Source organism: Lampris incognitus, chromosome 12 (assembly GCF_029633865.1).
Source record: "Lampris incognitus isolate fLamInc1 chromosome 12, fLamInc1.hap2, whole genome shotgun sequence".
Classification (NCBI taxonomy): domain Eukaryota; kingdom Metazoa; phylum Chordata; class Actinopteri; order Lampriformes; family Lampridae; genus Lampris; species Lampris incognitus.
Genome location: NC_079222.1, coordinates 54,831,220 through 54,853,092, shown reverse-complemented (window position 1 = coordinate 54,853,092; position 21,873 = coordinate 54,831,220). Strand labels below are relative to the sequence as shown.

The 21,873-nt window shown below is 49.4% G+C and overlaps 1 long non-coding RNA gene across 1 annotated transcript; it reads left to right on the top strand.

Annotated features, from left to right (window-relative positions):
* The first annotated feature begins 4,238 nt into the window (after positions 1 to 4,238).
* Positions 4,239 to 21,695, top strand: LOC130122111 (uncharacterized). Its single transcript, XR_008811113.1, has 3 exons — positions 4,239 to 4,296; positions 6,228 to 6,275; positions 21,194 to 21,695. It is a non-coding gene; the product is annotated as an uncharacterized LOC130122111 (long non-coding RNA).
* Positions 21,696 to 21,873: the final 178 nt, after the last annotated feature.

The window sequence follows — 21,873 nt, the reverse complement described above, 5'->3', positions numbered from 1 at the left end:
CAAGTATTTGGTACTTGAAGAGTTCTGTGGCGTTGGATGGGAGTAGGTTCTCTAAAGCGATGCGAAGCCTTGCGAACTCACTGGGGTCTGGGTGGATGAACTTTGGGATAGTAGGTTTGGGGCCTCTATACACCTGTTCAGAAAGCTGCATAGGGTGGTTAGGTAGCAGTATACTCTGCGTTGCCCCAGTAGATGCTGAGGGATGATGAGCTTGTGCAGGCATCGGGTGCATGAAGCCTGCAGGTGCTGGAGCAGGGTGTGACAGCGGCTGAGAGGGTTGTGGAGGTGGGGTAGATAGGACAGAATCCTCTTGGGTGCAGGGGCTGAAGGCTGCAACCCAGTCGCACAGACTTTTGTGATGGCATCACGTTAATTAATCTATCGTGATACCATCACGATTATGACCTGATTTAGGTGATGTGGTCACGATCTGATAGAACCCTAACCCTAACCCTAACCTTCGTGACCACATCACGTAAATCAGTTCATAATCGTGATGGTATCACGATCAAAAGTCTGTGCGACTGGGTAGGAAGGCTGAGGATGCTTTTCTATGGGGGGTGGAGGTTTGGAAGGCAGGTGTGGATTGTTGTAAGGAGTGTGGTAGAATTGTCTGCTGTCGAGCTCTGTTTATGAAGTTTAAGTTTGCTCATACCTCCATGCAGATCCTCATCAAGCTCTGGCCATGGTGGGGGTGGTGGCCAGTCTTCCTCCTCCGGTTCCGCTTTACCATGATGGCTCCAGGCCTAGCTTTGGCTTGTGGAGGTTCGTAGGTGCTGTAGTTTGAGGCTAGGGTGGGTGCCTGACTTGCGTCTGCTTTCAGTGAGCGGGTGACCTCAATTAGCTCTTTCAGCTCAGTTAGTGCCTCATGAAGTTCCTTCAGACCTGCCTGGAAGGCCTGTTGTGTGTGGTGCAGCCTAGCATTCTCCTCTTTTATAGCTCTCATTTCCAAATGGGAATGGGAGGTGTACTGATTCTGCCAATATGAGAGTGTGTGTGCAGGTCGGGCATTACTATACCGATCTCTCCATTGGGTGCGACCTGGGGCTAGCTGAGGAATCTCGTATTGAGCAGCATTCCCATGGTAGCTCTCTGGGCGAGTCTGGGATGTCGGGAAGGGGGTCATCTGGACTGGGCCCTCCCATGTTGGTGACACTCTCATCTCTAGGGTTGGAGGTGGCAGGCTCCATTCTGGCAGGTCTCTCTGGCGATATCCCACGTAGTCCACCTCGTAGTCTTGCAGTCTGGCAGGTGGATGTATCTGTCATTTAGGCCTCACATCACGATATATCTCTTCATCTGACTCCATCCTGAATACTCTCATCCGGCTCGAAGGACCTATTTGTTAGTGTGATAATTTGGAAGGGCTAGTTTGTCTTAGGTAGAGAGGAAACAGGATGGTGTGTCGGTCGGAACACAGGAATGAAGAGGAGACGTGAACTTCGTTTGTCTGAACTGTATTGAAATCCAGCATAAATTATAGCGAGTTTTTTCGTCAGTGACTCAAAGAACAAACTGGATTGCAACAAAGGACAAATGAGGATAACTTCACTATACACCTAGACACGAGTATTGCAGGGGAAAACTACATGTAGTGTGCACTTATAACACGAACACAGTCTCAACGTGCGCTAGGCAAGGCATCTAGCTTCAAACTACAACTGAACATAGGCTGCGTCACTCACAACTGGAGAATCTGGCCAGAATCTTAAAGGGGCAGGCCGGTTTAAAGGTGCAGGCACCTATAAATGTCAGAGCCTTTTTTACACTACAGACACAATTGACCATGTCTGCGGGAGGGAAGCCGGATGTGGGTATGTGTCCTGGTCGCTGCACTGGTGCCTCCTCTGGTCGGTCGGGCACCTATTCAGAGGGGAGAAGGGCCTGGGGCGGGGAATAGCGTGATCCCCTCTGGTGAAATTCCTCACTGTCAGGTGAAAAGAAGCGGGTGTTGACTCCACATGTTATGGGAGGAGGCATGTGGTAGTCTGCAGCCCTCCCCGGATTGGCAGAGGGGGTGGAGCAGCGACTGGGACGACTCCGAAGAGTGGAGTATTTGGTTGGGTACAATTGGGAGGAAAAAGGAGGGGAAATTAAAAAAAAAAACGTTATTTCCTACTTTTTTGTACATAGTATTCGCGGTAATAAGCATGATTTCCACTCAACAGGGGAAACATCCAGAACCAGCTCACTGATCTTTAACCTTTTTTAAAGGGTCAGACATTTGTTCCTGTAGCATGCAGTCCATTTTTGGAACCACTCCCTTTCAGGATGATGCCTTTGTTAGAAGCTCCTCAGTTGGACTGCCTGTCGGACAGACAAGCAATTTGGACAAAGCACGTTGCATTTGAATATGTTTCCAAAATGGATTCTGTGGGAGATTAATACTTAACTGAACTTTGGTCAAAGGTTATGTATGGTTTAGTATGTTCATCAAATAAATCAGATATACAGCTAATCTCCACCTCCTGCCATTGTTTCCAACAGACAGTCTTGCCTCCTATAAAGATACCTTTGTTATGCCACAGGGGGGCCTGGGGAGATTTATAAAGCCCCAGTGCCCTGCTCTGTGCAATATGACGAGCTGGTATTTGCAAAAATGTGATGGTCAGATACTTGTGGTTTATCTGTACTAAATAGTAGTTACAAATAAAGTTAGGCAAGCCCTTGTCTGCTTAGGGACCTCCAAGTATATTTTCTTCATCCTGGGCTTTGAAGTGTTCCAGATGAATGATGAAATCAGTCTGATGTTGTTCCATTGGCTTCTGCAGTCCAGGTCCTCCACCTTGTAGGTAAATGTTTTAAGGGTGCTTTCCAGTGTGCTGACTGTGGATATCAGCCCATGAATGTTGTGTTCAGTGTTCCGCGTGCACAAGGCGCCCTGTGCATTCCTGTACCTGCTTTCTTATATCAATAACTGTTGCTTGCACAACATTAGTTTTCTTATAGAGTCTTCTTTTCAAGGACATTATGGCATTCATGATGTCTTGATTGCTGTTCTCTCCTGAGTCCAGTATTTCACCATCTCCTTCGTCAAGGTTGTCATCTGCGGCAGCCATGGCGTCGTTTATTTCTTCCCCCTCCAAATGTTCGTCCTCATGTTGGGATTTCCTTTTCTTTTTTGCTTCCTTTTCGTGAAATTTTTAATACCCAGTACTCTTGCTTGACTGAATAAAGTCCTGGGTAGTATTGCAGGACTAATTACATGCTGGGTAGTATTGCATGACTAATTACATGCTGGTTAGCATTGTGGGATTAATTACATTCTGGGTAGTGTTGCAGGATTAATTGCATGCTGTTTAGTATTGCAGGATTAATTTCATTCTGGGTAGTATTGCAGGGTTAATTACATGCTGGGTAGTATTGCAGGATTAAATACATGCTGGTTAGTACTGCAGGATTAATTACATGCTGGCAGCAGAGCTGAAACGTTAAGACCTCTTAGCACCACGACATAACTGAATGCTGCCTTAATTTCACTTTTAGGTCTTAGGCGATGGTTATTAATAATGTACTTCAGGAAGTGTTTGGGCATTGTTACTCTAACCTAAAGTCCGTTTTTAAATTGCTGTTACAAACAGCAGCAGACAGTAGGCTGCTGTCTTTCAGTCATTACATTCGCTGGACACCTGCACTGCGGTTTTTGGTTACTTTACCTGGTTAGACCTCTCCTGGGAGTGAAGGTAGGAAGCGCTCTTCTTGCTACATGCCAAGGTCAGCATGTAACATGTACTCCAAATAACTAATAGTGTAAGTTGTTCACCCAATAGGTGCAACAAAACTAAATTAGGCGAGTCAGGGAGATGTCAGTAAAACAGTGTGTACATGCTCTGACAGACCTGAGAGGATGTCTAACCCGCCAGCTCAACTGAGAACCGCTGTGCGGGTGTCCAGGGGCTCTAAATCCTATGAAACTGACAAGCTATCTGTTTCATTATATCGTATTTATAGAATAATTATAAACATGCCAACTAGGTGGTAATAAAAAAAATCAAAAGACATCCTCTGGTCAACATTTCTTCATGTTGTTTGTGTTTCATGTCTTCAGAGGTGTAGTAATGTATCATGGTTTTCAAGTTCATCCTATGCATGCTAGAAGAGCGTGATACAACAAAACGGGAGCAGACTTTCTTACCGTGCTCTATAGCGCCACTACTGGTTAAAGCATCCAATGGATTTCTTTAACCAGGACACCCATTCAGATCTCATATGGGTAGTTTCTGATGTTACTTTTGTTTTCCACAGGGACCAATTGCAATTAGGATGGCAAAACTGGCAATCAACCAAGGAATAGAGGTAAGGTGCATCCAGAAGACATGTGTTTCATCAGTTTACTGTACCTGCTCATCTGTTTGCTGTGGTCGCACTCCTCAAAAATGCTGTCTGATGACTCTCCAGTCATCACCTACCAGCTCCTGGTTGTTAACCAGCCTGTTCCTGGTAGACACCAGGTGTAACGAAACATCTTCAGATGATAAGCAAGGGCACATCATCATTGATGTAATCCAAAGGATTTCTGTGGAAAACCCACATGGTAGATGTCTAAAATCCTCAGAGAGAACATCTCAGAGCCTCTAAGAGCATTTTCAGAACACGTCAACTATTATCCCTACATATGAAAGTTCCCATGTATTATATTTTAATGTCGTGTGTTGCACGTCTCATGTACTCTACTTCTGTGAATCTGACTGACTCATTCAGCCTCGTGCGGTCTGTACAGGGGCTAACTCTTAACCTGGTCTTCTTATATAAGTCCTGGATCTGTTAAGGTGATTTCTCTTTAAGAATTCTAACTGATGTAAAGCCATCTTGGCTTTTTTGCCCAAGTTTCTGGGTAACTTTAGGAGTGATTGTAAAACCATAATGATAACTTTATGATAATCTTGCCTACGACTGTTTTGGAATACATATCAGGACCGTGTTTCCCAATAACGATGACCTATGAAACAATTGTTACATTTGTGCTTTTCTCAAAGCAGCACAGAAGAATGAAGTTGTTATTTAAGTTATTTATTTTAAAACCTCTGGGATGCCTATTTGAAAGGATTTACTTCACATGTTTTCCTTCAAGTGGGTTCTGTCATTTCAACCACTTGCCTTCACATTAACATCATTCCCAACATCTATCATTCTATAGAAATTATTTGTTTATATTCAAAGGGTCTGGCTATAACAACTATACTCACAAAAGCAGGCAGCTCAGTCACTGAGCACATGCCCCGCAATGACAGGGCCGTGCACATAATACAGTTGGGCAGGGGTACTTCTCCAACTCCCACCTCAACTGTGCAGCAGCTGGTTCCAGTTTTCATCAATTGCTAAAATAGCAGTGGCAAAAATAACAATATTTTGGTTTCAAAATAGTATCATGAGAATTGATGGTGTCACATGTTCTATTCATGTAGAGTCACGAGAATTGATGGTGTCACATGTTCTATTCATGTAGAGTCATGAGAACTGATGGTGTCACGTGTTCTATTCATGTAGTCGAGAATTGATGGTGTCACATGTTCTATTCACGTAGAGTCATGAGAGTTGATGGTGTCACATGTTCTATTCATGTAGAGTCATAAGAATTGATGGTGTCACGTGTTCTATTCATGTACAGCCATAAGAATTGATGGTGTCACATGTTCTATTCATGTAGAGTCATGAGAATTGATGTTGTCACATGTTCTATTCATGTAGTCATGAGAATTGATGGTGTCACATGTTCTATTCATGTAGAGTCATGAGAATTGATGCTGTCATATGTTCTATTCATGTAGAGTCATTAGAATTGATGCTCTCATGTTCTATTCATGTAGTCATGAGAATTGATGCTGTCACATGTTCTATTCATGTAGTCATTAGAATTGATGCTGTCACATGTTCTATTCATGTAGTCATTAGAATTGATGGTGTCACATGTTCTATTCATGTAGAGTCAATGGTTTTGATAGTTCCTCAGCAACCAGTGGAAGTTTCCTGTCCTCCATACCTCCATATTCACATGAAATTCTTCCACTAGAATTTACTACGTATATATATATATATATATATATATATATATATATATATATATATATATATATATATATATATGTGTGTGTGTGTGTGTGTATATATATGTGTTTGTGTGTGTTTTTGTTTGTTAGATTTTTCTCAATGTTCAGTGTTTAAAATTAAAAGTAAATTTAGACAGTAAATTTAAAAATAAACCTGATGCAATACCGTATGCCTTCTAGGTTGATTTGTCTACAGGAATGGCGATTGAAGAGGCATGCTATGCCCAGGTGAGTATTTAAAAAATTTAACTTGTTGAACTACTATATAAAATCCCTAGAACGGTCCATGTAACACTTATTAGTTCAATTTTGTCATAACGTTTGGAAAATAAGATGTAATGACATATAACAAGGAGGTTTACCTCTATTCAATGGCTGCTGGTTTTCAGTTGAATACATTTCACCATTCATCCAGATGGCTTCTTGACTTTTGACGTCAGGTGTAGCAAACTCGTTATTTGTCCCCGTGGTCATACCACGCCTCTTTTGGAACGAGGACATGCGTTCAGAGCACATGTTCTTTTGGCATGCTCTGAACATGATATCAATCATGTGGGTCACCTGGCTCTCTCTGAGCAGGGCCAGGGAGGAAGCCAAGGTACCACTGCTCCTTCTCAGTCAAACAGGACTGAAACATCACAGTCCTACCTTCAGAGAAAGGGCGCTGCACAGTTGTATTAAACATGGCTTACTACCACAGTAAGGTAAGCAATCTTCTTAAATGGATGAGCCAACAAAAAGCACTGATTTAGTATGATGTGTCGAACCATGTTAAGCTTCTCTTTGTAGCTGGAAATAATTTTTTGACAAAAAAAGATTTTGATCCAGATGTACCGAAGTCATTTTGACATGTGGATATCTGCATGACGTGGATATGTGGATGACATACGGATGATAGGTGGATATGTAGATGACGTGGATATGTGGATGACATACGGATGATATGTGCATGACGTGGATATGTGGAGGACATTACAACTGTTACGTTTCACGAATGAAGACCAGAGGCCAGTGTAGCGAAACCCAAAAGGACAGACAGACAACAGATCACCGGGATAACCTGAAGGGCGATTTAACACTGCCACAGGGGATGATGGAAGGAAGTTAAGTCCGAATAGGAGGGGTCCAGGTAGAGAGACACAGAGGGAGATCGCTGGAGAGGTCCGGGGGGAAACGTGAAGGTCGCTGGGGGTGAGGAGCGAGGGAGACGGGTGGAGCCGTGGAAGTCGCGGAGGGAGAGTCCTGGGAGAGAAAAAACAGAGACACGAATATAGATACTGGGAATAAACGGAATAGCAAGAGGGCAAGGAACGCTGGAGGGCTTGTCAGAGCTTTACCACAGGGTTCAGTACGTCGAAGCACGGAGAGACGTTCTGGCAGGCTTCTTGTAGAGGGCTGCCTGGTTGCCGCAGGTGTGCCTAATGGATGATGGCAAACACCTGGTGCAGCGCAGCGCTCATCTCCTCAGAGCGCGAGCCAAGCGCTCAGATGTTTCCGGCATGTCTGAGCTGGGGGAGTGGCTTGAACGTGCCGGGGAGGAAACTCGGGGCGGTGTAACCACAACAGGACCCCCCCTCCTATGGGAGACACCGGACGACCATCCGCTGGCGTTGGGGTGGGCCCGATAGAACTCCTCCAGGAGTGCGGGGTCGCCCAGGTAGGACCGGGGAACCCAGCTGCGGTCCTCAGGCCCATAGCCAACCCAGTCCACCAGGTAATGGTACCCACACCCCCAGCGAGCAGCCGGTCAACATCCCAGACCATGTCACCACCGTCGAGGACCCTGGGGGGTGGAGGAGCTTGGACAGGGGGAGACAGGGGGCTGGAGGCTACCGGATTGAGGTGAGAGACATGGAAAACGGGATTGATTTTGAGTAAGGTAGGGAGATGGAGACGCACCGCCGAGGGGTTGACGATGCTGTCGATGGTGTACGAGCCGACGTAGCGGGGAGCCAGCTTCAGGTTGAGGGTAGGGAGGGGCAGGTCCCGGGCCAGGAGCCATACCCTCTGGCCAGGTCGAGAGGCTGGGGCCGGCACTCTCCGCCCGTTGGCGCTGCGCCGGGCCCGCTCTGTAGCTCGCGGCCTGGGCGGTCTTCCAAACGCGCCGACATCAGCGGAGATGGGCCCTCGTGGACAGGATCACCACCTCCAACTCCTGACGGGGGAAAAGAGGGGGTTGATAACCAAGGGAACACTCGAAGGGGGACAAACCGGTAGCGGAACTCTCCATGGAGTTGAGCGAGTACCCCACCCAGGGCAGGTACTTGCACCAGGAGGCGGGGTTGCTGGTGGTAACGCAACGCAAAGCCGCCTCCAGGGCTTGATTGGCCTGCTCTGCCTGCCCATTGGTCTGGGAGTGATATCCGGAGGAGAGGCTGACCGTGGCCCCAATCCCCTTACAGAAGGCCTGCCACACCTTAGAAGTGACTGGGGACCACGGTCAGAGACAATGTCCAGGGGGATCCCATGGGGTCGGACGACGTGGGAGACGAGAAGGTCCGCCGTCTCGGCTGCAGAGGGGAGTTTGGTGAGGGCAACAAAGTGGACGGCCTTGGAAAACCGGTCGACAACAGTCAGAATGGTGTCATTGCCTTGGGACACGGGGAGGCCAGTTACAAAGTCCAAGGCAATGTGGGACCAAGGTCGGCCGGGGACAGGATGGGGGCGCAGGAGACCTGCTGGAGGGCGATGGAGAGCCTTGCTGCGGGCGCAGGTGGTGCAGGCAGCCACGAACTCCCTGGTGTCTGCCTCCATGGTGGGCCACCAGAAGCGCCTGCGGATGAAGGCCGCCGTTCGGTGGACACCGGGATGGCAGGCAAAATGGCTGGAGTGGCTCCACTCCAGCACCTGGGGCCCGGACAGAGGGAGGCACAAATAGCCGGTTCCGGGGTCCACTGCCCTGGGTCGGGCTGGGTGCGCTGGGCCCTTCTCACCACCGATTCGATGGCGCAGGTGACGACACCCACCACCCGGGCCGGGAGAAGGATGGTGTCTGGGGCGTCAGGGGACCCCTCGGGAAACAGACGGGAGAGGGCGTCTGCCCTGACGTTTTTGGTTCCCGGGCGCTAAGTGAGGGTGAAGTTGAACCGGCTGAAGAAGAGAGCCCCAGCGCGCCTGCCTGGGGTTGAGCCTCTTAGCCGTCCGCACGTAGGTCAGGTTCTTGTGATCGGACCATACGATGAACGGCTGCCCTGCTCCCTCCAGCCAGTGTCGCCACTCCCCTAGGGCGGTGTGGACAGCCAGCAACTCCCTGTTGCCGATGTCGTAGTTTTTCTCCGCAGGACTGAAACACCGGGAGAAGAAGGCGCACGGGTGGATCTTCTGCTCCTCCTCCGACCGCTGGGAGAGGACGGCTCCGATGCCCATGTCTGACGCGTCCACCTCCACGATGAACTGCTTGGATGGGTCCGGGTGAGCGAGCACCAGAGCCGTTGTGAACAGCCTCTTCAGGGCCGAGAAGGCGGCCTCTGCCTCCGAGGTCCAGGAGAAGGGGCGGAGGGTGGAGGTGAGTGCAGTGAGGGGGGCGGCCACACGGCTGAACCCCCTGATGAAGCGCCGGTAGAAATTTGCAAACCCCAAGAAGCGCTGGAGTTGCGTCCTATTGGTGGGCCGTGCCCACTCCTCCACCGCTCGGGTCTTCCTGGGGTCGGTGCGGACGAGCCCCTTCTCCACGGTGTGGCCAAGGAACTCCACGGAGGCGGAGTGGAACACACTTCTCGGCCTTCACGAACAGCCTGTTCTCCAGCAGCCGTTGGAGGACCAGGCGGACAAGGGGGATGAGTGGAACGCCGGCCTGCCGGGCCAGCGAGATGTCCATCAAACACTCGTCCGCCCCCGAATCCAGGAGTGCACCAATAGAGAGTGAGAGTCGTTACCCCAGGTGAGAGTGACAGGAAACAGCTGGTTGTGCTCCTTCTTGGTCTGGGGCTGTGGCGGGGTCGTCAGGCTCACTAGGACACCCCTCGCTAGTGAGCCGGGTCTTTTTGGGCGAGTCGAGCAGGCCTTGATGTAATGGCCTGACCTCCCGCAGTAGAGGCAGAGGTGGTCGCGCATCCTCTCCTCCCTAACCTCTAGCGGGAGCCGTGACCGACCCAACTACATGGGCTCCTCCTCCAGCCGGGATCCAGAAGACACCCAGGGTTGCGAGGGGGAGTGTGAGGGTTGAGAGAGCTCGTGGGACGCTGACCCAGGGAAGGCACCGGTAGAACGGATGGGGGAGGGCCCAGTGCGCGTGGCGCGTTCCTGGCGCCGCTCCCGTAGCCATTCGTCCATCAGGAGGGCGAGGGTGACGAGCTCGTTGAAGGAGACAGGGCGGTCCCGAACGATAAGGTCTTTGATGGGCTCGCTCAGCCCCCTCCTGTACGCGTTCCTGAGCACAGTGTCATCCCACCCACTGTCTGCCGCGAGTATCCTCAACTACAAGGTGGGTCTAACACTAGACAGAACTCACGGCGGAAGGCACCATAGTCCAAGGCGAGCCACTCGGAATGGCCAGCTGCCGCTATGGCGCAGCTGAGGGCTTTGCCGGTGAGGAGGGACATAACAAGGGCTACCTTGATTTCTCCTGTCCTATACCTGACTGGCTGGTGTTTGAACAGGAGCTCACACTGACCAAGGAAACCCCTGCACAGCTCGAACTCCCCACCGAAGGCCTTGGGGCAGGGAAGGTTAGGCTAGAACCGGGGGTCCAGTTGGGGGTTGACTCAGAGGAGGGGGAACGTCGGGACCAGGTACGAGGAATCCGGAGGCCGGGCTGGGGGCAGGGACCGGGGCCAGAGCAGGGTGGTCGCTGATCTTGGACACTGCCACAGTCAGAGCAGCGATCTGCGCAGAGAGTGAAGCAAGGGTGCTCGCCGAGGTATGCGAGTTTGCCTGGAGCCCGCTGATTTCTCCAGTGATCCGGGAGAAGGCAGCGCTAAGCCCAGAATGGAGTTGGGTGAGTTGAGTGCTGTGGTTCTTTACCACTACCTCGAGAGCTATAGGGTTCTGGGGCTTAGGGGCTATAGCTCCCTGAGCGATCGCCTGCCCCTCGGGTTTGCTTTGGCTCATTCTGGCTCATTCTGGTTCCCAGAGAGCATAAGAGGGCTAGAGGAGACTGGCTTGAGATATTGGAAACATGAAAAACCTGGTGAAATTTAAGAGAGGCAGGGAGGATGAGACGAACAGCCATGGGGTTGATGAGGCTGTCGATAACATAGGGGCCAATGAAGCGACAGCTTCTTGGAGGTGTCCTGGAGCTGGAGAGGAAGGCCCACTGTGGATAGCCATACCTTCTGCCCAGGTTGGTAGGCAGGAGCCGGAGTGTGGCGTCATTTAGCCCCCACGACAGGTGCGGTCGTTGGATTGGAGCAGGGCGGCCCGTTCGGTCTGCCAGACCCTTCAGCACTGGCAGAGATGGGCTTGTACGGAGGTAACCGCCACTTGTACGGAGGCGTTCCCTCCGTACAAGTGGCGGTTCCCTCCGTACAAGTACCTCCATTGGTTGGTACTCGAGAGAGCACTCGAAGGGGGAGAGCCTGGTAGCAGCGCTGGTCATGGTGTTCAGGGCGTATTCAATCCAGGGTAGGTCGTCGCTCCAAGAGAAGGGGTGCTTGGTCGTAACAAAGTGGAGAGCCATCTCCATGTTCTGGTTGGCTCACTCAGCCTGCCCGTTAGTTTGAGGGTGGTAGCCGGAGGAGAGACTGACGGTGGCATTGATCCCTCGACAGAAAGCTCGCCAGACCTGGGAAGGGAATTGGGGTCCACGGTCGGAAACAATGTCACGGGGCAGGCCATGAAGCCGGTACACTTGCTCTGTAAGCAGCCTGGCAGTCTCAGCAGAAGACGGAAGCTCGGGGAGGGCCACCAGGTGCAAAGCCTTAGAGAAGTGATCTACCACCGTGAGGATGGTGGTGTTACCCCGAGAGGGGAGCAGACCGGTCAAAAAGTCCAAGGCTATGTGGGACCAAGGACGACTGGGCACAGGAAGAGGGCGCAGCAGGCCCGCCGGGGCTTGGTGTGAGGCTTTACTGCGGGCGCACACCGAACAGGCCACGACGAACTCCCGGACGTCGGACTTCATGGTGGGCCACCAGAACCATCGCTGGATGAAGGCCAGAGTGCGATGGATGCCGGGGTGGCAGGCGTACCGACTGGAATGGCCCCATTCGAGGACCGGGGACCGAACCCTGTCCGGAACGAAGAGAGAATGTGGGGGTCCGTTTCCTGGATTGGGCTGAGTGCGCTGGGCCCGCTTCACCACAGTCTCAATGCCCATGTTGACCACCCCCACCACCCGAGCTGCAGGGATGATGGTATCCGGAGCCTCAGTGGTCCCTTTAACTGGGAACAAGCAGGAGAGGGCATCCGCCTTGGCGTTATGGGAACCTGGGCGGTAGGTGAGGGTGCAGTCGAAACGACTCAGGAACTGGGCCCAGCGTGCCTGGTGGTCGTTGACACGTTTAGCCGACCTGATGTACGTCAGGTTCTTGTGGTCAGGCCAAATGTTGAAGGGGTGCTTGGCACCCTCCAGCCAGTGGCGCCACTCCTCCAAGGCAGCCAGCAGCTCCGTGTTGCTGATGTCATAGTTGGCCTCAGCAGGGAGGTAGCGGCGAGAGAAAAACGCATGGGGTGGAGCTTCTGATCCTCCGCAGACCACTGGAACAGAATAGCCCCGATGCCTGTGTCAGAGGCGTCCACCTCCACAATGAACTGCCTGGCAGGGTCAGGGTGAAGGAGGATCGGGGTCGTGGTGAACCATTGCTTGTGGTCGGCGAAAGCATGGTCGGTGGCCGAAGACCATGGGCGGAGAGTGGAGGTGAGCTGGGTGAGTAGAGCAGCAACCTGGCTGTAGTTCTGGACGAACTGCCGATAGAAATTGGCAAAGCCGAGGAAGCTCTGGAGCTGCTTCCGTGTGGTCGGCAGGGGCCAGTCCACAACAGCTTGGCTCTTGCGGCGGTCAGGTCTAGTGGCTCCACCCTCCATGATCAGGTCGAGAAACTCCACCTAAGAGGTTATGAAAGGTGCACTTCTCTGCCTTAACAAAGAGCCAGTTCTCCAGGAGGCGTTGGAGAACCATCAGGACGTGTTGGGGGGTGCTCCTCCGGGTCCGGAAGTAGACAAGAATATCGACCAAGTAGACGACCACGAACATGTCGAACATGTCCCAGAGGACGTCGTTCATGAGTGCCTGGAAAACCCCTGGGGCGTTGGTGAGGCCGAACGGCATAACCAGGTACTTGTAATGGCCTCAAGGTGTCTTGAACGCCGTCTTCCACTCGTCACTCTCCTGAATACGGACGAAGTGATAGGCGCTCCGGAGGTCCAACTTGGTAAAGATGGTGGACCCCATGAGGGGTTTGAAGTTGGAGCTCATGAGAGGGAGCGGGTATTTGTTTTTTACAGTGATGTTGTTGAGTTGTCTGTAAATCAATGCAGGGCTGGAGTTCTCCACTCTTCTTATTGACAAATAAAAAACCCGCTGCCACCAGGGAAGAAGAGGGCAAGATGAGCCCCTCAGCCAGACACTCACTGATGTAGGCCTCCATGGCTGCCTTCTCAGCAAGGGAGAGGTTGTAGAGAGGACTGACAGGGAGAGGTGACCCAGGAATGAGCTCAATTGCACAGTCTTCAGGACAGTGAGGAGGAAGGGTTCCTTGTTGAACACCTCACCAAGGTCATGGTAGATGGGGGGCACCAAGGAGAGGTCAAGAGGGATGCCCAAGGATGAAGGGGGAACAGAGGGCTGCCCGGAGGCAGCAGACGTGGCATGAGGTGCTCCAGCCAAGGATGTGTCCGGAGGCCCAGGAGATATGGGGGTCGTGGAGTTCCAGCCGGGGTCATCCCAGGATGAGAGGTGCATCGGGGGTAAGGATAATGAGGAAGCGGATCTGCTCCACATGGTTCCCAGATATGGTCAGAGTGAGGGGCAGAGTACGATGAGTGATGGGACCCATGGGATGACCGTCCAGGGCAAAGGCAGTGATGGGGTTGTCCAGAGGGATAAGGGTAAGAGCCACTTTGTGGGTAAAATCCTTGTTGATAAAACTCTCGTCAGCCCCCGAGTCGATGAAAGCTGCGACCAAGAGAGTGGAGTCAAACCTGGTGGAGCGAGTAGGAGGCTGGGGATGAGAGATTCGGTTCAGCAGGTATCCTGCGATGACTGATGAGCCTAGTCTTCTTGGGGTCCTTGGGCAGTTCAGGTCTCCAGCAGATGTCCCTTAAGGCCACAGTACATACATAACCCCCAGCTCTCTGGTGTTCCCCTTCTGCCACAGAGAGGCGGGTCCAGCTGACCTGTATGGGTTTCTCCTCCAATCCAACAGGAGCAGGGGGGTACTGGGGTGGATGCCGAAGCGCATTGGAAGTGGTGCCGGGTGGTGAAGACCTTGTGGCCCTCTCCCTGCAACGTTCACAGAGACGATTGTCTATGGCGATGGTGAGCAAGATGAGATGGTTGAGGTCACGGGGTGCATCGCGAGATACTAGCTCGTCCTTAAGAACCTCACTTAGCACATTGTGAAATGCTGCCTGGAGCGACTCGTTGTTCCACCCACTTTGCGTAGTGAGGGTCCTAAATTCCACGGCAAACTCTGCCACACCTGCGTGCGCCCTGTCGGAACGTGAGGAGACGTTTGGCGGCCTCTTCGCTGCAGACAGGGTGATCGAAGACTTTGTTTATCTCCGTGGTGAAAGCCTCGTATGTGGCACAAGCAGCCGTTCCCCTCTCCAGTTCAGAACTACCCCAGGTGAGAGCGGAACCCCTCAGACAGCCCACAAGATAGGCGATGCGGTCAGTAGGATAGGAAAGGGGTTGTTGGTCAAACACCAGGGCGCACTGGGTCAGAAAGGCTCGACAGCCCCCCAGGTCACCGTCATAACGCTCCGGTGCATGAACGAACTGCTCCCGATGGAACGAGGTCGTCAGGGGAGCAGGGCTGGGAGCTATGGCAGTGGCAGCGACGACGGGTGGAGCGGAGGCAGCAGCTGAGGTGGCAGTGGTGGTGAGAGAGAGCACAGCGGCGGAGAGCTCCTGGATAGTCTGCTCCAACTGAGCCTGTCTGGCTGCCAGGTTAGCGATAGTCTGTTGTTGCAGGGTTACCAAAGAGCGGATCTCATCCGGAAGAGACCGGAGCTCCTGTACCTGGTCTTGCAAGGCTTGATGGGCCATGACCATTTCCCGGAGCTGCCCAGCCTGAGCTGTGAGAGACTGGGCTTGCGTGAAGAGGGCACAATGCACCAGGTCCTCTGTTACGGGTTGTGCAGGAGGACCCAGACGACCACACGGGAGGCGGAGGACTCTTAGTAATGTTTAATGAAAATTAACAGAGGGGGGAAAAATAATAGGGGAGAGAGAAATGCGGAATGTGTATGGTGCTCAGGTATTTTTGTGTGTGGGGTGTGTGAATACGCTATGTATAGTGACAGGCAGTAATGTGTCTAGTTATTTGTTAGTGTAAATTATCCTAAGTGTGTGTAAAATGTGAATGGGACATTGGGTGTTGTGTAAGTGTGCGTGTACCAGCCAAAGTACCAAGTCCGAGGGCAAAGAGGAATCGAGGAGTAGACCGAGTTCAAAGGCAAAGCAGCAGTCCAAGTTCAAAGTCTAAGTGGTGGTCCGAGGAGGAAGGTTGGTTGGCAGGCGAGCCAGCTCTGCGCAACAAGCCAGAGGTATCCTATGTGCAGTTTGAGAGAAGTCCAGGTTCTTGTAGGGGTAGAAGTGATTGCAGATGGGGAACAGCTGAGATGATTGTAGATGGGAAACAGCTGAGGGAATGAGTGACCGGTGCCGTAGGGCACGCCGTGCCCGTTGGGAGGTGCTGGCGTCCTCAGGGTCTGAGTCTGGTGATGGGGAACGTGAACGCGCCCCAGCTTTGGTGGTGAGGAGCGGATAATCAGGCGAAGCTGAGCGCTGTGGAGGTCCAGAGGGAACGGAAGAGGTAGGTTGCGGGGGTGAAACTGTAACACGATATGTGGATGACATGTGGATATGTGGATGATGGGGATGACATGGGGATGGTACGTGGATGACGTGTGGATATGTGGATGACGTGGATGGAACGTGGATGACGTGTGGATATGTGGATGATATGTGAATATGCAGATTACATGTGGTTGACATGTGGATGACTTGGATGATGTGGATGACATGAATATGTGGATGGCATGGATGATATGTGAATATGTGGTTGGGGATCATGTGGATGATATGTGGATGACATGTGGATGACGTGAATATGTGGATTACATGTGGATGACGTGGATGACATGAATATGTGGATGGCATGGATGATATGTGATATGTGGTATGTGGATAATGTGGATGACGTGGATGACGTGAATATGTGGATGACATGAATATGTGGATGACATGTGGATGACGTGGATGACATGAATATGTGGATGGCATGGATGATATGTGATATGTGGTATGTGGATAATGTGGATGACGTGAATATGTGGATGACATGAATATGTGGATGACATGTGGATGACGTGGATGACATGAATATGTGGATATGTGGATGATGTGTGGATATGTGGATATGTGGATGACGTGGATGATATGTGTGATATGTGGATGATATGTGGATGACATGGGGATGGTATGGGGATGACGTGGATGGTGCGTGGATGGTGCGTGGATGACGTGTGGATATGTGGATGATGTGGATGGTACGTGAATAACGTGTGGATGATATGTGAACATGTGGATGACGTGGATGACATGAATATATGGATGGCAATGGATGCTATGTGAATATGTGGTATGTGGATGACGTGGATGATATGTGGATGATGTGGATGACGTGGATGATATGTGGATGACGTGGATGACTTGAATATGTGGATGACGTGGATGACATGAATATGTGATTAACATGTGGATGACGTGGATGACATGAATATGTGGATGGCGTGGATGATATGTGAATATGTGGATGACGTGGATATGTGGATGATATGTATGATATGTGGATGACATGTGGATGACATGTGCATGATATGTGGATGACGTGAATATGTGGATGACGTGAACATGTGGATGACATGTGGGTGAAGACCAAGGCCAGTGAGAATGGCACATTTACTGAACAACACAAGATTCACAAAGCTGGAAATGAATGACAGACAACAAACTGGCCTTCTTGGACTGTACCATTTCTCTCAGAGTGGGGGGCAAAAATTGAAATTTGGGTATACAACAAACCCACACGCACAGATTGGGCTTTCATGAAAACAGGAACAATAAAACACGGAAAACAAAAACAGACCAGCAAACAAACAGGACACCAAACCGAGTGTTTCTCCCGGTGCTTTATAGTCAAGATGGGCCACCTTAACCAGAATTGTCTTCAGCTTTTATAAGAAACCCCCACATAGTGTGCTTTTCATTGTACCTTCGAATCTTTTTTTGGACCCATTTGTCATCACAGTTCCAAAGCTGGATAAATTCAGTAACACAATGTGAGTGAATGGCAGTGTCACAAAGCATCTTTGAGTCAAAACGCATTACTACACAACATTGAGGAAACACAACTGCAAGGTGTGCTTGTGAGGGTTTTCCCCCCAGTGTCTGAACTAAAGAAACCATCTGGATGAATGGCAAAGCATCCTGAACTGAAAACTAACATTCAGTGAATAGATTTGAACCCTGCTGGATAAGAAAATTAACTGCAGTATTGTAAAAGTTCACTTGCCTCTCAAATAAATAGAAAATTTAAGTTTTGTTGTTTTTTAGTCAATTTTGAAATTTTCTGATTTTTGTTATACGATTGTAACATCAGAAAAAAAGGGGGGTGGCATTTTATCGGCTGCAAATAACAGCCCATGGGTTGCATCTGCGCAGTCATATAAATCAAATGCTATGCCGTAGGCTTATAAGCCTATGAAAACATGCCGCTGGTGAAACCCCCACTGCCAGGTAAAAAGAAGCGGCTGGCGACTCCACGTGTATCGGGGGAGGAATGTGGTAGTCTGCAGCCCTCCCGGATCGGCAAAGCAGGTGGAGCAGAGACCAGGACGGCTGGGAGAGTGGGGTAATTGGCCAAGTGCAACTGGGGAGGAAAAGGAAAAATCGGAAAAAAAGACAAGCGGCTTGACTGGAAGTAGACTCAGCAAACTACAGAGAGGCACAGTGGGTTAGCGCTCCATAAGTTTAAATAAGAAACACTACTGTCAAAAACTACTCATATTTTGGAAATTGTAGCTCAGATTACTTTTACTCGGTTAGTTACAGAAGGAATAGCTCAACATTTTGATACCTAATTTGTGTATTCTGAGTTACAGTTGAGTGTATTATCACATGTTGAAAACAACTGAACTTTTCCATTAGCAGCTCCAAAATTTGAGTGACAGTTTATGAAAAGTAAGTGGAGCATTAGTGTTGAACACTGGATGCACACAATGATGCCAACTAACCAGAGCATAGTGGAAAAGAAAAGTGTAGGCTGTAGCCGAGTTAATTATCAAAACCATATGTAAGCAGTGTTAAATTCAATCGTCATTGTTGGCGTCTGTTGTGTCCGAGGATCTGTTCCAAGGGATTAAGATGTGTGCTGGAAACGAAGATGGCTTGACAGTCCAAGGTGAGAATAGAAGAGACGGGAACAGTGTGGACAGGAGACAGTAGGGGGTGGACCCATTCCTGCGGCTCTCTGTTCTTGGCGGATTTTTTTGGTGGCGGCGCTTTTCATCCGCATGCATTCATTTGTCAGTTTCAGCCTTGATGGAACCAGCCAGGCAGGCAGCTCTCCAGTGCTTTCGATTTTCCGCTACTTTTTCCCAGTTCTTACGGTCGATGTTGAAGGTGATCAGCGTTCCCTTGATACAGTCCTTGTAGCGTTTTTTGAGAGCTCTTCTATTTCTTTGACCAACAGTCAGTTCGGAGTATAGGATTTGTTTCGAGAGTCTGTTGTTTGGCATCCTCTGGATGTGGCCAAGCCACCGCAGCTGGTTACGTTAAGTTGTCATCTCAATGAAAGGGAGATCAGCTGTTTTGAGAACTTGATTGTTGGTGACCCATTCTTGCCAGGAAATTCCCAGAATAGTTCTCCGTTTTTGCTGGTGGGAGCATTCTAGTTCACGGATTTGGTACTTGTAGAGGGTCCAGGCTTCACAGCCGTACAGGAGGGTTGAAAGAACCACTGCACGGTAAACCATCATTTTGGTTGATTTCTTGCGATCACAATCATATAAAACATGGTGAGAAAGTCGGCCAAAGGCAGTGTGGGCACCTTTCAGTCTTTTGGTGATATCCGTTTCTAGACTGCACGTTTCTTCATGACAAAAATCAGAAAATTAAACTACCAAATTTCGACCCCAATTTCCCATCTTTTAATTTTGCAAGGAAACACATTTTATATTATTGGTACTCCTGATGCAAATTTTCCCTTTTCTGATGTTCCAATCATATAACAAAAAACAGTAAAATTATAAAAATGATTAAAACCCCCAATTTTGTTATTTTAGAGGCAAAAAGCTGATATTTTGGATTAAGGCACTCAGTTTTCTAATTTACCAAATGTTCATTTATTATGTGAATATTGACTTTAAAAGTGTTTTTTACACAATCTTGGAAAGTGAGGGGATGCCTGAGGAGTGGAGAAGAAGCATACTGGTACCTATTTTCAAGAACAAGGGCGATGTGCAGAACTGTAGCAACTACAGAGGTATAAAGTTGATCAGCCACAGCATGAACATTTGGGAAAGAGTAATAGAAGCTAGGTTAAGAGGAGAGGTGGCGATTTGCGAGCAGCAGCATGGTTTCATGCAACGAAAGAGCACCACAGATGCTATGTTTGCTTTGAGAATGTTGATCGAGAAGTTTAGAGAAGGCCAGAAGGATATCTTTGTAGATTTAGAGAAAGCATACGACAAGGTGCCGAGAGAGGAGGTTTGGTATTGTATGAGAAAGTCGGGAGTTGCAGAGAAGTATGTAGGAGTGGGACAGGATATGTATGAGGGCAGTGTGACAATGGTGAAGTGTGCAAGGTTGGAATGACAGATGGGTTCAAGGTGGAGGTAGGATTACATCAAGGATCGGCTCTGAGCCCTTTCTTGTTTGCAATAGTGATGGACAGGTTGACGGACAAGATCAGGCAGGCGTCTCCGTGGATGATGATGTTCGCGGATGACATCGTGATCTGTAGCAACAGTAGGATGCAGGTTGAGCAGAGCCTGGAGAGGAGGAGGTATGCACTGGAGAGAAGAGGAATGAAAGTCAATAGGAGCAAGACGGAATACCTATGCGTGAATGAGAGGGAGGACAGTGGAATGGTCAGGATGCAAGGAGTGGAGGTGACGAAGGCTTATGAGTTTAAATACTTGGGGTCAACTGTCCAAAGTAACGGGGAGTGCAGTAGAGAGGTGAAGTAGAGAGTGCAGGCAGGGTGGAGTGGGTGGAGAAGAGTGTCAGGAGTGATTTGCGACAGAAGGGTACCAGCAAGAGTTAAATGGAAGGTTTACAAGATGGTTGTGAGACCAGCTATGTTATATGGTTTGGAGACAGTGGCACTGATGAAAAGACAGGAGGTGGAGCTGGAGGTGGCTGAGTTGAAGATGCTAACGAAGAAGGACAGGATTAGGAACGATTATATTAGGTTGGACAGTTTGGAGACAAAGCAAGAGAGGCAAGATTGAGATGGCTTGGACATGTGTGAAGGAGAAATGCTGGATATATTGGGAAAAGGATACTGAATATGGAGCTGCCAGGTAAGAGGAAGGCCAAAGAGGAGATTTATGGATGTGGTGAGGGAAGACATGCAGGTGGCTGGTGTGACAGAGGAAGACGCAGAAGACAGGAAGAAATGGAAACGGATGATTCGCTGTGGCGACCCCTAACGGGAGGAGCCGAAAGTAGTAGTATTGACTTGATAAGTGTGACATGGACCCAAGAACAGTGCCATTTATATCATATGTCAACTGTCATGTAACACTCACTCCATAGTTTTCATATGCTTTGGTTTTCAAATGCATGGATTGATGAAGGATGGAGTCCAGTTTTTATGTTGTTTAAATTAGGTGACTAAATCATCCTGAGGATGTAACGATCATTAAATCTAGAAAAATCATCTAAAAATTAAAATCTTCATTTAAACTAGCCTTGACAAGGTGCGTAAAATGAAAATGACAATTGTTTCAGCTTTTATATGTGTGTTGCTTCCAAGGTGATACCAACAAAGGACAGGCTGGAGGGTCTTGCTGCATTCAAGGAGAAGAGGCCGCCTTGTTTCAAGGGGGAGTAACGGCTTTTCCAACGGACCCTATCAGAAAATACTGCCTCAACCTCTCTTACTGTTGCTTCTTGTTCTGTTATGGGTTGGAAGTATACATGCCAAAACACGACGTGTTCAGCGTAATACCCTTGAAATGCACGTGTCAAACCAATAACTGGGCATATCTTGGCTCTTAAACCGGCCAGGGATTTAAAAAGAATCGTTGGTGATTATTGGCAAGTGTCTGATCTTAACATCATGTGGCCATGACAGCCACTACATGCCGCCAGTTTTACTAATCAAAAGCACATTTCACCAGTTTATTTGTTCAGAAATCTTTATGAAGTCCCAAAACTTTATGATGTTGAATAACCATGTCAATAAAGAGGTGGAAAGTGAAAGTGCTAAAAGTGGGTGGTATAAAACATGTATTCGGAATAAAAGAAAATATTAATCATGATTGTATTTTTCCTTGATTTACTGAAATTACGCTGAAAGTCTGGGTGTGTTCTCTTTTGATGAAAACTGCTGAAGACCAAGAGACGATGTCAGAATGGTATCCTAGATATGGCAAATAGCCTTTTTTTCTTTTCTTTTTTTTTTCTTTTTTGTTAAAGGCACAGTTGGACTTT